General features: G+C 33.0%; 1 long non-coding RNA gene across 1 annotated transcript in view; it reads left to right on the top strand.

Moving 5' to 3' along the window:
- LOC134474076 (uncharacterized) overlaps positions 1-15,216 on the top strand; it is a 176,482-nt gene that overhangs the window by 143,722 nt on the left and 17,544 nt on the right. The window lies entirely within an intron of this gene.

Genomic DNA, 15,216 nt, shown 5'->3' with positions numbered 1-15,216 from the left:
CTTGTCTCATGTATTTCAGCCTTCACTGTACACTCATTTGGGAGATTGGGGATCTTGTCCAGGTCCCCATAACAAACAAAACAAAAACATCCAGTAGTTAAAATACGCTTCCAGACAGAAGTCTGAGCACGTTCATTGAATACATTGTAGTTGACATGAAAGAATGAAACATGTACAAGCTAATAAGTTTTCAGTGCAAGGTAGAATTAAAGGCACATTAATGTAATTTTCCAAAGAATGCCCACCTACTAAAGACATTGTAGTCTGTGCTCTTACACAGTCAATTATCAGGATTAACAATCAGGTTGCTAAAAGGATTTTCTCCACTTCAGATCAAAAGGGTAAAAGTGAAGGGAGGAAAAGTTTCTAGAGAAAGAAAGTAGTATTAGAAGAGGTGAAAAGGAGAAAGATAGAGGAGAGGTAGTACAAGATGTGTCCTGTTGACAAATCTTTGTCTACTCCCTTGGTTTGTCCCAGGTGTACTTTTGAACTTCTTGGAACTGCAGTGTTTTCAGTCGTAGGAGTCTGGTGTTGAAATACTTAATGCCTTTTCCTAACTTTAGGTTAAACACCTTAAATATATTTAGTACAATTTTAGTCATAATAATAATATCACTTCTACGGGGAGTGTCATGAGGCCTAATTAGTACCTGTAGAGAACTCTGTGATCTTCCAAGGAAAGAAGTACAAAGTGCTATTTAACCTCAGAACCAAAAATGGATGAAGAGATTGTTCAATTTAGTTAGAGTCACAGTCATCCAACACACTGAAAATAAATATGAGTCTCCCCTCAGTTCTGCTTTCCAAGGTCAAGGTTTTACAGAGTCAATATTTTCCCAGTGGAATAATACCATTTCATTTCAGCAGTTTGGGAGATGTACTGCTGCTGGGGAAGGGATAGACACAAAAACTGAATTAGTATCCAAGCCAATCCACCATTACCTACCACTGTAACATAAATTGGTCATTATCAGTGTTGAGTGTAATTTACTTATCTACATATTGATGGATGGAAATAAATTATGTCAAAATTTTCTTTGATTCTAGTAGAATAATAGTTGAGATTCTGGGCTCTTTATTAGATAAACTCAGTTCAATCAATAGCTGTCAAGTAAGTTTTATGTGACAGATCATTATGGTACCATCTCAACAATATCTGCTTTTTTGAACAAATTCAAAGGCATCCTGTATATAGAAAATGATACTCTTCATCTAAGACATTGGCCATAACATTGAGTCTTAATTAATTTCCTGCCTTTTGATAGGAAATGCAGAGATAGGCTCAATTTGCTTTTGGGGGGAACACACTAGTTTACCCAATAAGTTGATATCTGCAGTAGGTTTTGAAAGATAAATGTTTGCAAATCATAGAGGAATTTCTTCAAGGAAGACATTCTTGTAAAAAAGAGAATGTATAAAAGAATGGCACATAGGTGAAGTTTTCCTTGAACATAAAGTGATAGGGCTAATATACTTTGTTTTTTTAATATACAATTTATGGGCGACAACTTGATAACACGCTGTTAGGTGAAATAAATTGGAGCTAATATACTTTAATGTGATGATGTATCTCTCTATAGATGTATTTTTAAATCTTTCTCAAGTCCAAACATTTTTGGTTATTTCTCATTTGAAGTCAAGATTTGTTCAAAATTTGTAAGTCAAAAGATCCAGAAAAGATGACTGAGTTTACAAAGAATCAAGCACAAACAATTCAGCCTAAATCTTGCTTTGTATTTTCTGACCTATTTAAGAAAAAGAATGCAGGATTCCCAAGGAGGAAAATAACCTCAGGATTGTGAGTTAGCTTACTAGGGAATTCGGAGCGTCTATGCCTGGCTTCTTCCAGAACTTGTCACAAAAAAGTGCAAATAAGGAGACCAGAGAAGCCAGCCAACTCCTCTCTAAAATTATCCCTGTCATCAGAAACAATTAATACTATGTACAGCACAGTATTGTTCTAGGAATAGGAGCCAAAGGAGTTTAGGGAGATTTGCAGATCATATAATTTTGTAACTAGAGTTTACGGGTAGTACTGGCTGGTGTGTCAAATCTAATGCAGGGAGGATCCATGGGTGTCCAAATGAAGCCATTCAAAGGGCTCAGAAAACATTACTCAAGAATGACGGTTTGTATTATTATTACATTCTTATAAAATAGTGTCTTTCATTTCTATTTGACACTAGTCAAATTCACCTGACTCAGTGGAACTTTACCATTTAAACCTGTCTGTGAACACTTGCATGTGGATGTGGGCTGGCAAGTGTGCATGATTTTCTTTTCTTTTCTGTACAACATTCGAGGGGGCACAGAGTAAATGTCAAACCATCATAACCAGGCAACCTTTTCGGATTGCACTTACGGAATCTCAAATGAATTTACTTATACTCCTTTGCTTTTGTAAATCCCAAGCTCAGTCACACCTGACATTCTTTATATATTTTAACAAAAGCAAAGTCACATTGCAAACAAAGACTAATGGAACCGGAGAAAGAAAAGGAAGGAAAATTTGAAGGAGAAAATAAGAAAGGGTGGTAAATAATCTCATGAGAGAAGCAATCAGTTTTCAACTAGTTTCAGATCATTGACATTATTTAAAGTAGTCCAGATTATTTTGTGAGTTGGGGCATGGAGGGAATTCCAATTTCTTTATGACTTATGCTAAATGTACATGAAACAATGAAAATCATGAGAAGGTTTTTGAAGGAGGTTCAGTGTGCTTCTTACAAGTAGGGTTAAGTATGCTTAACACTGATGATTAAATTTTCATTGTTTTTTTTTTTTTTAATCCTAATTTTTGGTGAAGAAAAATTCCTGCTTCACTTTTAAAATGTTTTACAGTGGAAGAAAAAGAGACTTTTGTCAGTAAGACTAATTCACTCATCAGCCATTGCCCTTAATGCTGCTTGATATTTAGTGTAATCAAAGCTAAGTGTGCTATTTGTTGAGCTCATGAAGAAAGAACAGAGAAAACACTATTATATTTTTGGTAGTCATTAAAATCTGAAGCTTCTCCAGGGCAGTATAATTTTGAAGTCTGTTCAACTCTAGAAACTAAGTGAGAATTTCATAAATAATCAGACAAAGGAAAGCTCATATGGAGATCAGGAAATGTTTCCAAGCAGAATAAAAATTTCAGTAACGTATGTGCCCACACAGTAAGTGTGGATCCTCAAATTAAAATTATAGGTAAAGCAAAACCAAAAAAAAAGAACTCATGTTTATCCAAAATGTAGGATAATACAGGAAACATTCCTGTTTTTTGACAAAAGCTATAAACCACACTCCTCCCTTTAAACACTTCTAATCAAATCTCTAATGGTCAAAAGAGGACATGTTGTAAATCTACTTTGAAAGACATCTTCAGTCTGACCACTGACCTCAGGATTTGTAATTTGTGAGGAGGAAACAGTGCCACCTACTGAATCACCACCTTTCAGATGTTTCTGTCAGCACTTTGATTTTCCTTGGAGTTCTACCAACCCTGGAGCGTGACCTTGCTCCGAAAAGAAACCTGACCTCATTACAATGCAAGCTTAGCTTTTTGCAGGCACATTAGAAAAATCAGCCAGAACCCCTCATCGGAAGACTTCCCCTATATAGTGCCACAGGAAAGAAAGACAAGCCAAGGGGCTACAGGAAACCAAAACAGCACCAACAGCTGCAGAGGGGATCAGGCATCTGTGTAATGATGTGTTTAGTCACTAAACACAACTATTTTATCTTAAGATAGACTAAAAATCCAGTACACATGTTTATGTAAAGGCTTCTTATTTTCAGACTGAGGAAAGTTTTGTTGGATTGAATTTAATAGCTGACATCTGGAATTGCATAATGTTAATATTAGCCAATGCATCTGAGTAAATAAAATGACACAGGGAAAAGGTGTACTCTTAGCATCTATTGTGTGATATATAACTAGGGGACTCCATATTTTAATATGGAAAACCTGCTAATATTATGAAATTGCATATTCAATAACTATGAGACAAAGTTTTAACTTAGTTCAATGTTAAATATTATATTTTCTAATTCATATAGTCAAAGATTCTAGTCATATAAATTCATATTATAAATTCGATTCATGCTTTGGCTTGTGTACATATTCCTACTATGAACCTTGAAAGCCCTAAAAAGGTCTAAGATGTAAAAATACCAACCATACATGATTCTGTAACCTGATTTAATTCAAATTTTCTCATTATCTGGAGTCTATGTACATCATATACTATCCATCTGTGATGGGCTGGTGGAAAATATATTAGTGACTGTATTTTCTTTAAAGAATGATGCAACTAAACACAAAACTTTTAGATACAAAATAGCCATATATTCTAATGCAAAAGGGCTTGTATAGACAATTTTGCTTGTTTTACAACAGACACCATAATCAAAAGGGGTTTTCAAAGAAATTATGTAGATTAGGAATTCAGAAGCACCAGTCAGCCTGGAGCTAGACTGAAGAGAAACACTTTAACAGAGCATCTTAACCCAATTAAATAGTTGTCCCCAGGCATCTTGCTCTAGTAAGTAATTGAAACCAATGACAAATGTGCTGCCTTCATAAAGGGCACAGGGTTAGAAAAACCTAAATATTTTTTCAGTTGTTATTATTTTTCTTTCTTTGAAAGTAAAATGTTTGAAAAAATGGTCATAAAAATATGGAATTCTATCAGTGGGACACAGGAGAGAACCTGTCAGTGCTTTACTTGACCAAGCTAGGAAAATTTGAACATCAAAATAAGTAACGTCTTACGGATGTTATGGTTTATATCTGGAAGTACCTCCAAAGCTCATGTAGCCATGAGGAGCAGGTTTCTCCAAGGTGGCTGAATCTAGATTTGTAATTGGTTCATTGTCCAGTGCTGGGACTGGTGTCATGAATGTTGCATCCAATCAGTGGCGGGCCTGCATACATTGTAAATGAAGGAAAGTGCTGCTTTTGGAATCTGCGACAAGTGCCATGAAAGGCTGCTTCTCAGCACATCACCCTGCCTTGGAGCTGCTGAATATGGACTAAAATCTCTAAAACTATGAGCTAAATAAACTTTTCCTTCCTATATTTTGGACATCAAGCATTTTGGCTCAGCAAAGAGAGAAAAGTAACCACACACAACATTAATACAAAGCATGAAATAAACAAATACATCTGCATAATAACATTAGCCATACTATTTAAAAATAAGCAAATGGAGAATAGACAAATCTTCCTTACAGAAGACTATACATCCTCTCCTAAGCTTTAGGGTGACTTGCACAGAGTACTTGGTTCCAACCAATAGCGTATGTTAAGGCAAATGTAGTAGCTTTTTAGCTAAGAATTCTGGCAAAGACTACCTGTGATCAAAAGTAGTATCATTAATATTGTCATGAGGAAATCATGTGTCTCCGATACAGTATCATGAAAAGGGGACTTAACTTTAATAAGTCTTTTCAAAACCCAACAAGACTATTGTAATAATCAGAAATATATTAGACAAGCCACAGTTGAAAAAAGTATCACAAAATACCTGCCCAGTACTGTTCAGAACTGTTTAGATCATGACAAAATGTTATGGAGCATGGGAGACTAGGAGACATGACAGCTAAATGCAATTTATTATTCTGGATTGGGTCCTAGAATATCAATAAGCATAGGGAAAAACTGATGAAATATGAATAAAGTTTGGATTTTAGTTGAATAATAACATACTGATGTTGGTTTCTTGGTATTTACCAATGAAAAATATTATAAAATGATACTAGGAAAAACTGCAGTTGGTAAGTGGTATAAAAATATACCTCTGGGGGGCTGGGGATTTAGCTCAGCGGCATAAGCGCCTTCCTTGCAAGTAGGCAGTCGTGAGTTCGATCCCTGGTACCGATAAAAAGGAAAAAGACACACAGAAAAATATATATACTTCTGAACTGTCTTTTTTCTAGAAATATAAAATTTATTCAAAGTTAAACATTTATTCAAAATATTTGAAAATTTAGGCACAAGGTTTAGCTCAGTGGCATAAATGCCTGCTTGGTAAGCATGAAGTCATGAATTTGAACTCCAGTATAAAAAAAAAATAAATATTATTGTATAAAATTTGTATATTTGTATAAAATTCTGGTTGTCCTCTACTTACAAAATTTATCAGATTCAATACTACAGATAGTTTTTTTTTTCTCTCTCTTTTTTTTTTTTTTTTTTTTTTGGTCTTTTTCCTTTTTATCGGTACCAGGGATCGAACTCCCGACCGCCTGCTTGCAAGGCAGGCCCTTATGCCGCTGAGCTAAATCCCCGGCCCCCAGATAGTTTTTTATAAAGTACTTTGAATTACATATGGAAAGATAATGATTTTTTGCAAAGGAAGTAGTAAAAATAATTTCTGGATATATTTTAAAGATAAAATCAGCATATTTGTTGAAGCATTGTATAATGATAAAGAAAGAAAATTTGATTCCAGAATTTCTCCCTGGTTTTAAACCTGTAAAACTGGAAGAAATTGTAACAAATAACAGATAGGAAAGATTTTAAGGGGAGCACAATTTGAATTCATATACAACATCATAATATAATGAGGCTTAAAATTCACATTTAGCCATATAGCCATATTTTAAACAGGTATTTGAGATGAGATTGTCCAAGACAGAAATATGAATTTGGACATCCTTATCATACAAATTAGATAAAATAACAGCAAACAAAGAAAAGAGCTGTTTCTGAGGCCTTTAAACATAAAATGTTAAGGTAAATTGAGAGGTATCCAGAGGTGATTAATAAGGCAGAAAGAAATTAAAATGAGACTTTGGGAGGGGAACCCTGGTAGTCTTAATTGACAATCTAGGTTTAAGAGATAGAGCTGAGAGAAGAGGTACAACAGGGTGCCAAAAATTCACATGGTAGACTCTAAAAGAGGAGAGGGTTTCAGGGAGAAAATCTCTGGAAGTGTGTAGGCATTCAACAGAATTAAAATCAGCACATGTATATAAGCTAACTAATAAAGACTGTAGAAAGAACTCATCTTAGAGGATTAGGGGGGAGAATGTTTGGCACTCACACAAAGCTGAAAATAGTGCCTATTTCTTACAGCCAGCTTGAAAAAAATGCACATAGCATGGGTAGAAAGATCAGAAACTTTTTCTCTCAGTCGTGGAGATTAATCATTAGACAAAATGCTTCTCTAGTCCTGCCTAACAAACAAAAGTTTAAAAAATTTAAAAGATTAAATTGTTAATTAAATTGTGCCCCCAAACATAATTCAAAAATAATTGTAGAAATAAAAACAGTACTCAGTACCAATCAAGAGAAAAATCATGTTTGACTTCCAATCAAAAATTAGAAAGTGTGCAAAGAAGAAAAACATGACCTGAAATAAAGGGAAAATCCAATTGACTGAGACAGATGCAGATGTAACACAAATGTTAGAATTAGCAGACAAGGATAATAAAACAATTATAACTACTCCATATGCTCTCAAAGCTAAAGCAAGGATTGAAAGTGTTAAGTAGATACATAGAATATATTTTAAAAACAACCACATCATACTCTAGATAGGAAAAAGGCAATGTGCATGATGAGAAATATAATATACTTGATGGCACTAATGGAAAATTAGATGTCACATGAAAAAATATTGAAATTAAAAAACTCTGTAATTAAAAACTATTCAAAGGGTACACAAATAGATAAATGAAAAGCTGAAAAATAGTTTAGTGTATATCCACTTGAATCCCTGAAAAAGAACAAAAGAATATGTATGAAAAATGTGAAAATAACAAAACAGCAAATTTCTTCTTGGAAACTGAAAGTGAGATGGCCAGAAAACAATCTCAAATGTGTTGAACGAAATATTGTCTGCCAAGAATTTCACCTGGAATTCTGTACAGACCAAAATGTCTTTCAAACATGAACAGAACACTTTTCAATCATATAAAAGTTTATTACTAGCAGACCCTGATGACAAGAAATGTTAAAAAAAGAAATACTTTGAACAAAAACAAAAAGAGATCAGATGGGAGCATAGATCTGTATCAAGAAATGAAAAGCATCAGAAGAGTAGTCCTTGGGTAAATATGTAACGTACAATTCTCAGAATTTATATGACATAAAGTAGCCATGAAAGAATACTTAAGTATAGTGTGAAAAATATAACACAGGAAAACAATAAAATATGAAATAAAATCTAGTATTTTAGAAAATCAATAAAATAAAATTTGACAGGCTGATCAGGAAAAACGAAGATAAAATTACAGTAATGTATAAGTAATGAACATAGTTTAATACAGATCAAACAGATATGAAAATGCTAATATTGGTCAATTTTATGCCAATAAAGTCACTAATTTGGGAGAAGATAAATTATTTAAAAGATATGAGCTGCTAATTTCAGTCAAGAACAAATAAACAATTTGAATAAAACTATATTATCTTAGTTATGAAGCTGTAGTTACAAAATATAATTCTGACCCTGGTAACTGTTGGTGAACTCTATAAAATACTAAGGGAAAACTACATAAATTCTATGAAAATTCTTTCAAAAAATTTATGATAAAGAATTTCTGTTTGCTTTATTCTGTGATGTGAGGATTACTTTGTCAAAAGTAAATAAACATATTTTAGGAAATGAAACCAAAATCTAGTATCTGTAAATGAAAAAAGGCTTTTGAAATTTTCAGAATGATACATGGAAAGGACATCTCATAATCACATGTATTGTATTTCAGAAGTGTAAAGACCAGTTATTATTTGAAAGTCAGCATGTCACCATTTTCAAAAACTAAGAATTACAAAATGCAGCAATCATTGCAATAGTTGTTAAAAACTATTTGAAATTTTCCAAAGCTCATTACAGGATAATAATAATAATAATAATAATAATAATAAACATAAAACAAAACCAAAAAATAACTCTCTGCAGTGGCAAGAAACTTCGGTATTCAATAAAAGATATCCAGGAATAACTTTCTTAATAATATTACAACAAAAACTGAATAACTAAAGTGCTAACTCATAAATTTAGAAAATTAAAGCAAGGATGTCAGTTTTCTCTTTATCCTGTTACTGTAGATTTTAGCCAGTATAAAATGGCATTTTTTTAAAAGAAGAAAATAAAAGAAAGAAAAAACTTCTATTCAAGTTAGAAGTGATAACAGGAATAAGGAATAAGCAAAACTGCACTGTTAAAGGCTGAAATGAGAACATAATTGAATACAAAATAATTACTAGGATTATTAAGTACAGATATGGTATATATGATAATTATATTTATATATATAATGACAAAATATCTAAAAATAACCATCTAAATAGGAAAATACATAATCTATCAAAATATGTATAAAAACTATATATGATAATTATAGAATACTGTTGAGATAACTTAAAGTTGTCCTAAATAGGTTTATATGCTGAATACATTTTTCTGAAAACTCAGTAGTACCAAGATATCAATTTTCTAAAAATTGAATAACAGATTCAATAAAATCTCAACAAAATCTTAGCAGGCTACATTGTAGAAATACACAAGCTAACTCTAAAATTCTTGGGGATTGTTTTTTTTTTTTTTTCTTTTTTTCTTTCTTTCTTTCTTTCTTTCTTTCTTTCTTTCTTTCTTTCTTTCTTTCTTTCTTCCTTCCTTCCTTTCTTTCTTTCTTTCTTTCTTTGTTACCAGGGATAGAACTTACAACCTCCTGCTTGCCAAGCAGGCACTTGTGCCCCAGAGCTAAATCCCCAGCCAAACCCTAAAATTCTTATTCATGCAACGAAATTGGTATTACTGAAATACTTTTAGAAGTGACCTTGGCAAAATTGACTATAAAGCTACAATGATCAAACTAATTTAGCATTAGTTTGAAGATAGATCAAATATATCAATGGTTTAAAATAAAGATTTCAGGCACAGAAACCCACATATAAACAAGTGACTGTCAATAATATTACAAGTCAATTTAAGGAAAAATTATATTCTTTTCAAAAAGTTTTAGTAGACAACTGGATATTCATGAATCAAAAAATGAGCTTTCAAACCATGCATCATATAGTAAATTAATTAAAAATGAAGTATGGCCCTAAATGTAAAATCAAAACATATGACTTCTTAAAGGAAGCATAAGATGAATAAACATATGACACATAAGATATTTATAGACTTTAATTATGGGAAGATATATAGATATAGATATTGATATACATGATTTAATTAAGAAAAAATAATGCACTAAATATAACATTAAAAATATTGAAGAACATTATCTTAGTTACTTTTCTTTCATTGCTGAAGCAAAATACCTGACACCCAAAGTTAAAGAGGGAAGTTTTATTTAACTCACAGTTTCTGGAGGTTTCAGTTTATAATCAACTAACTTCAAGGCAGCAGAGGAGCAACAGTTCAAGGCAGCAGAACACAGTAAAAGCAACAAGATAAAAAAAAAAAAAAATGGGGAGGCTACCTGTCTTTTCTTCCCTTATATTGTAAGTAGGCTACCAGCTGCAGGGGGGTGTAGCACTCACATCATCTTGCACAGGATGAGGATGTTTACAGTGTGAAGACCCTGGACCCAGGCCTGCTGAGTGGCTTAGCTAAACTCAACTTCTCAAGTTAACACAATGAATCAATGATTACAGATCCTACCGCATAAATAGCCACCATAAGGCATGTTTACATTCCAGGATGTAGAACTGCTGAATCACTTAGTTAAGCTTCTAAACTTCTCAAGTTGACACAATGTATTACAGATACTGATTAGAAAATGCAAAGACAAAGTTCAGATTGGAATTAATTTAACAATTATATACCAATAAAATCACCTGGATATATTAAAACGCTCTCTACACTCACTAATAAGAGAGCAGAAAATCCAGTGACAAATGGAAAAAATTTGGATACTTAGAAGAAAGAAAGATAGCAAGTAAGCACATAAAAAGGATGTTCAAAGTCATTTGTCACTAGGAAAATTCAAACTATCAGAAATGTAAAATATTAAGAACAGTTTGGAAAAGACAATTGCATACATTTTAAATAAATATATTTTTGCTTTATGACATATGACTAGATACTTATGTAAGATAAATGAAAGCATAAGTTTATATCAAACCTATACTTAAATGCATATAAAAACTTAATTTAATTTACTATTATACCTACTGAAATACCCTCACCTACCAGTCTGAAAATTGAGGAGAGGGCAGGGCAAAGTGGGTGATGAGGGAGTAAAAATGACTAAAGCATGGCATGTGGTACATCAATCTGCCAATATGAAGCCCATTAATCTATGCAATCAATAAGTACTCATAGACATACATGAAACAAACAAGCAAAAAACCCAAAACTGGAATTAACCCAAATTTCAACACAGGTGAATGGATAAACAAATTGTCGTATGTCCTTACATTACAGTACTAATAAACAGTAAAAAAAATTGTGCTGTGATTAATGCACATGAAAATGTGGACACGTTCTGATGTAGTTTTACTGAGTGAAACAAAAGACAAAGAGGTCATGGCATGTGTTTCTACTCACATAAAACACATTAGAAAATGTAACAGATAGTGGTTACCTAGTGATGGATTCAAGTTAGGAAATTTAGGCTGACTAGTAAACTGTTGGCGCTGTTGAGTACACTTAATCTCATGGGATGTTAGTGTCTTAGTAATAAACATGTCAAAATGTATAAAATCATACACATCAAAACATATATTTTATTATTTATCAAGCATATGTCAGTAAAGCTACTAAAAACACTTCTAGCAATCATTGAACAGTAAATATTTTGCTGAACGAAATAAGTAAATTGATTATGGTTGAATCACCATTATCCAGAGACAGTTTAAAGCATTCAATAAAGCAAAATCACATAAGAAACTGATTTTTCAGAATTCACTAAATGCCACATTTCTCTTTTCAACAATTTTATGAATATTTAAATAAATAAAAACTTAAAATATTTCATAATATGAATATAGACCCCAAACACCGCAGCATTATTAAATGACTAAGAAAATAAAACTTTTTTTGTTATTTTAGTGATATGAAAAATATTTTAATTTTGAACAAGTGAATAACATATAAAATATTCATAGTAATTTTCATTTAATGACTGAATATTCATGTAAAGAAATTGGTCACTTCTATTTTAATAGAATAGTTTCTTGTCTCTGAAAAATCTACCAACATAATAATTGGAGATGGTTATTTTTATCACAGAGAATTTCTTTTCAGTTTACAAAAAAGTTCACAAAGAAATTATTGAAATATCAGAGTTAACTAGTGTGACCAAGTGTTAGTGTTCAGCTCATTAACTACCTTATAGAATGAGTAAAACTGTAGAGAAAACGAAATTAATATTCAAGAAAAGAATGTTGGGACCACTTCAAATTGTGTGTATCCCAGAAATAAGAATTTAAAATCTTTGAAAAGATCATTTAAATCCATAGAAAGAGTATATATATTTAAGAAAAAATGCAGTTTTTCACAACCCCAGAGTAGTAAGTGTACCTGTGGTAACAGAAGGTGGTTTCCAAAGCAGTACACCATGTGATAAAGGGTATATATGTAACAAATACTAGAACCAGTCCTATAAGTATGTGTAGTAGCATTTGGCAAGTTTTAAGTACATCTGATTTGGTTGAATATGTTTTGATGAAAACTGTTGATGCATACCAAATATAAATATAAGTATACAAGTGAAATTGGCAAGCAATATCTCAAACTATAGAGTTTTTCTATATCTCTTAAACCAGCTTCTCTGACCCACATGCATTCTTGGAACAATGGAAACTGGAAATGGTGGGCAAAGACCTTTCTTCCATCCTCAGTCATTACTCTGTTACTCCAATCTGACCTAAGCAGGTACTGATAGGTGTGGATCTGTGACCTCAGTACTCAGCAAAACTGTGTTACATATATAGAATTCCTCATTAGCATGCAAGTTGGAAAAGAGAATCAATTCAGGTTCTTTATTTAATCTGGTGAAAAAATGAGATACAGCTATGTAGCAACATTTGGCTGATCCTAAAAGCCCTTCGGTTTACCCTAATGATTATGCTATATATTACTAAAAGAAGCCAAGAAGAATCTCATATTTACTCACAAAGAAATCTATTTTAAAATACCATAGATTAAAGACATGCAAGCAAGTAAAAAATCTCCTTTTAATCTATTTCCTTTTATTGCAAATCAATATCTTCAGTTAGGTTTATCTGATGATGTCAATGGTTCTTCTACCTCAACATACATTGCTGGTGAATCATCAGTGTCGGTCAGTGAAATGCAGTGGTGGAACCATATATGATCAGATGCCATACAGGCCCTTTCCCCTGCTAGGAATCCTTTTTCTATTGGGCACTGCATTTTCACACACTGCCATTATATGATGGCTTAAAAAGGGAAACATGTCATACTGTGTTCTGCTCGTCCTTCCAGGAAACATTAAAGATCTCCAGTAAGTGGTAAGGTTGCATTAATTAACTAAAACCGTCTTTGCACTTACAAGCTTTGCAATAAGGGAATGTCACACACAAAGGAGATTGGCCCAGAAGGGCAATGGAGACTACAGTAGGGCTAGATGTGAAAAATGCTATCCTTAACCAGGGAAAATTCACCTGGAAATTATGAAGTAACATGGTGATTGGATTTGCTTTTTGCAAAGATTTTTCCTGGCTGGAGTAAGGTAAGGAAAAAGCTTTTTTTTTTTTTTAATTTAGAGAAAAAAACAAAACAGAAAAAAGGGTAGAAATAATACAGAATTTCAAAAAAAATGACAGTAACAAATCACTAGTTGATATATTGCATATTGTCTTAGAAGTAGTTGTTCAAGTTACAAAATCAAAGCATAAAATATGAACTGACAATCAAGCACAAACTATTCTATTTGATGAACTAACAAAAAATCAATAGTATGGTTATCTATCTTGCACACTTAAACATGCATACAGTTATGAGAGTCTCTTTACTTGGAACATATGAGATGAAGAGAATGACATCAAACTGAGAAGGTTTGGGAAACAAACAAACAAAAAAATCAATACGCCTGGCAATGGATTGTAGACGAGTACTGAAGAGCACTAGAATTTTTGTGTTGACTCTTAGGATTCCTATGTTCTCTGACAAAAGAAAAGAGACATCTGTACTACTGTCACTTGTGAGGATCTCAATTAATTGTTCTCTGTCTATCAAATCTAATTTTTTACAAAAGGCAGCCACTACACATCAATTTCTTCCTATGTGCCAATTGTTTGATTTCCCATGACATGACAGAGAGGAGATAGAGGGAAAGAGACAATGGGAGGAAAGAAAACAGGCCTTTATTGAGGGCACCGAGAGCTGCTGAAGATAGGGAGGAACTCTCTAGACTAGACGTTTCAGAAAAAACAGGGGAATCTCTATTTGGAACTTGATAAAGATGGAGCTAAAGGGGCAGGTGAAATGACGTATTGACAGCTGATAGGAGGAGACTTTGTGTAAGCACTTGAAGCAATAGGTTTGACTTGTGGGTTTGTGAAAATAACACAGGGAGGCACTACCCAGCACCAAAGGGAGCGCTACATGAGTAAAAACCTATCACTGATCTCTATGTCTCAGCATGTAATAATGTGTTTAAAGCTCTAAACAATTCTGGGACTAAGTTTCACTATCTTTCCCAGGTTATTGATGAAAAGAGCTAGGGGACCAAACAGTAAGTAAACATCTTCAAAGATATTCAGCTAGGATGGGTTCAAGCTAGGATTAGAAGCTTGACAGCCTGATTCCAGAAGATTTGTTCTTCAGGCTAGTATACTAAACTCCCATGAAACTACTCTCTTGGAATATTTATTGTCCCTATCTTGTGCTTACCAAAACACAGATGCAAAGTCATATTGCTTGGATGTGTTTGCAGGTGTTTTCTTCATGTACAGGGAAGTTTTTGGTACACATGTGATTGTGTCACATGTGTGTTACTGTGCATCTGTGTGTGTTCTAGTGTGTGCTGCATGTGTGTGCACACCTGTGAAGGTTTTCAGCTGTACTTAGTGTGTATTTATATTTGTGTTATGAGTGTGCAATTATATTTGTTTATGTGATACATATATGGGCACGTGCACATGCTCGACTAAGAAGCAAAACGTTTTACTCTGATAAGGAAGCTTTTACTCGTAAGTCAGTCTTATTATATCTCAATTCTTTTTGCACTAGCATAGTCTTTTTCTATTCTGCATAATAGATAAATTATTTTAAAGGAGATGCACTCACAAGTTTCTAGCATTGT

This window comes from Cavia porcellus, unplaced genomic scaffold (assembly GCF_034190915.1).
Source record: "Cavia porcellus strain 051 isolate PalLab524CR breed Dunkin Hartley unplaced genomic scaffold, mCavPor4.1 scaffold_30, whole genome shotgun sequence".
Classification (NCBI taxonomy): domain Eukaryota; kingdom Metazoa; phylum Chordata; class Mammalia; order Rodentia; family Caviidae; genus Cavia; species Cavia porcellus.
Note: the sequence above shows the minus strand (reverse complement) of the source record. Positions and strands in the feature narration are given on the sequence as shown.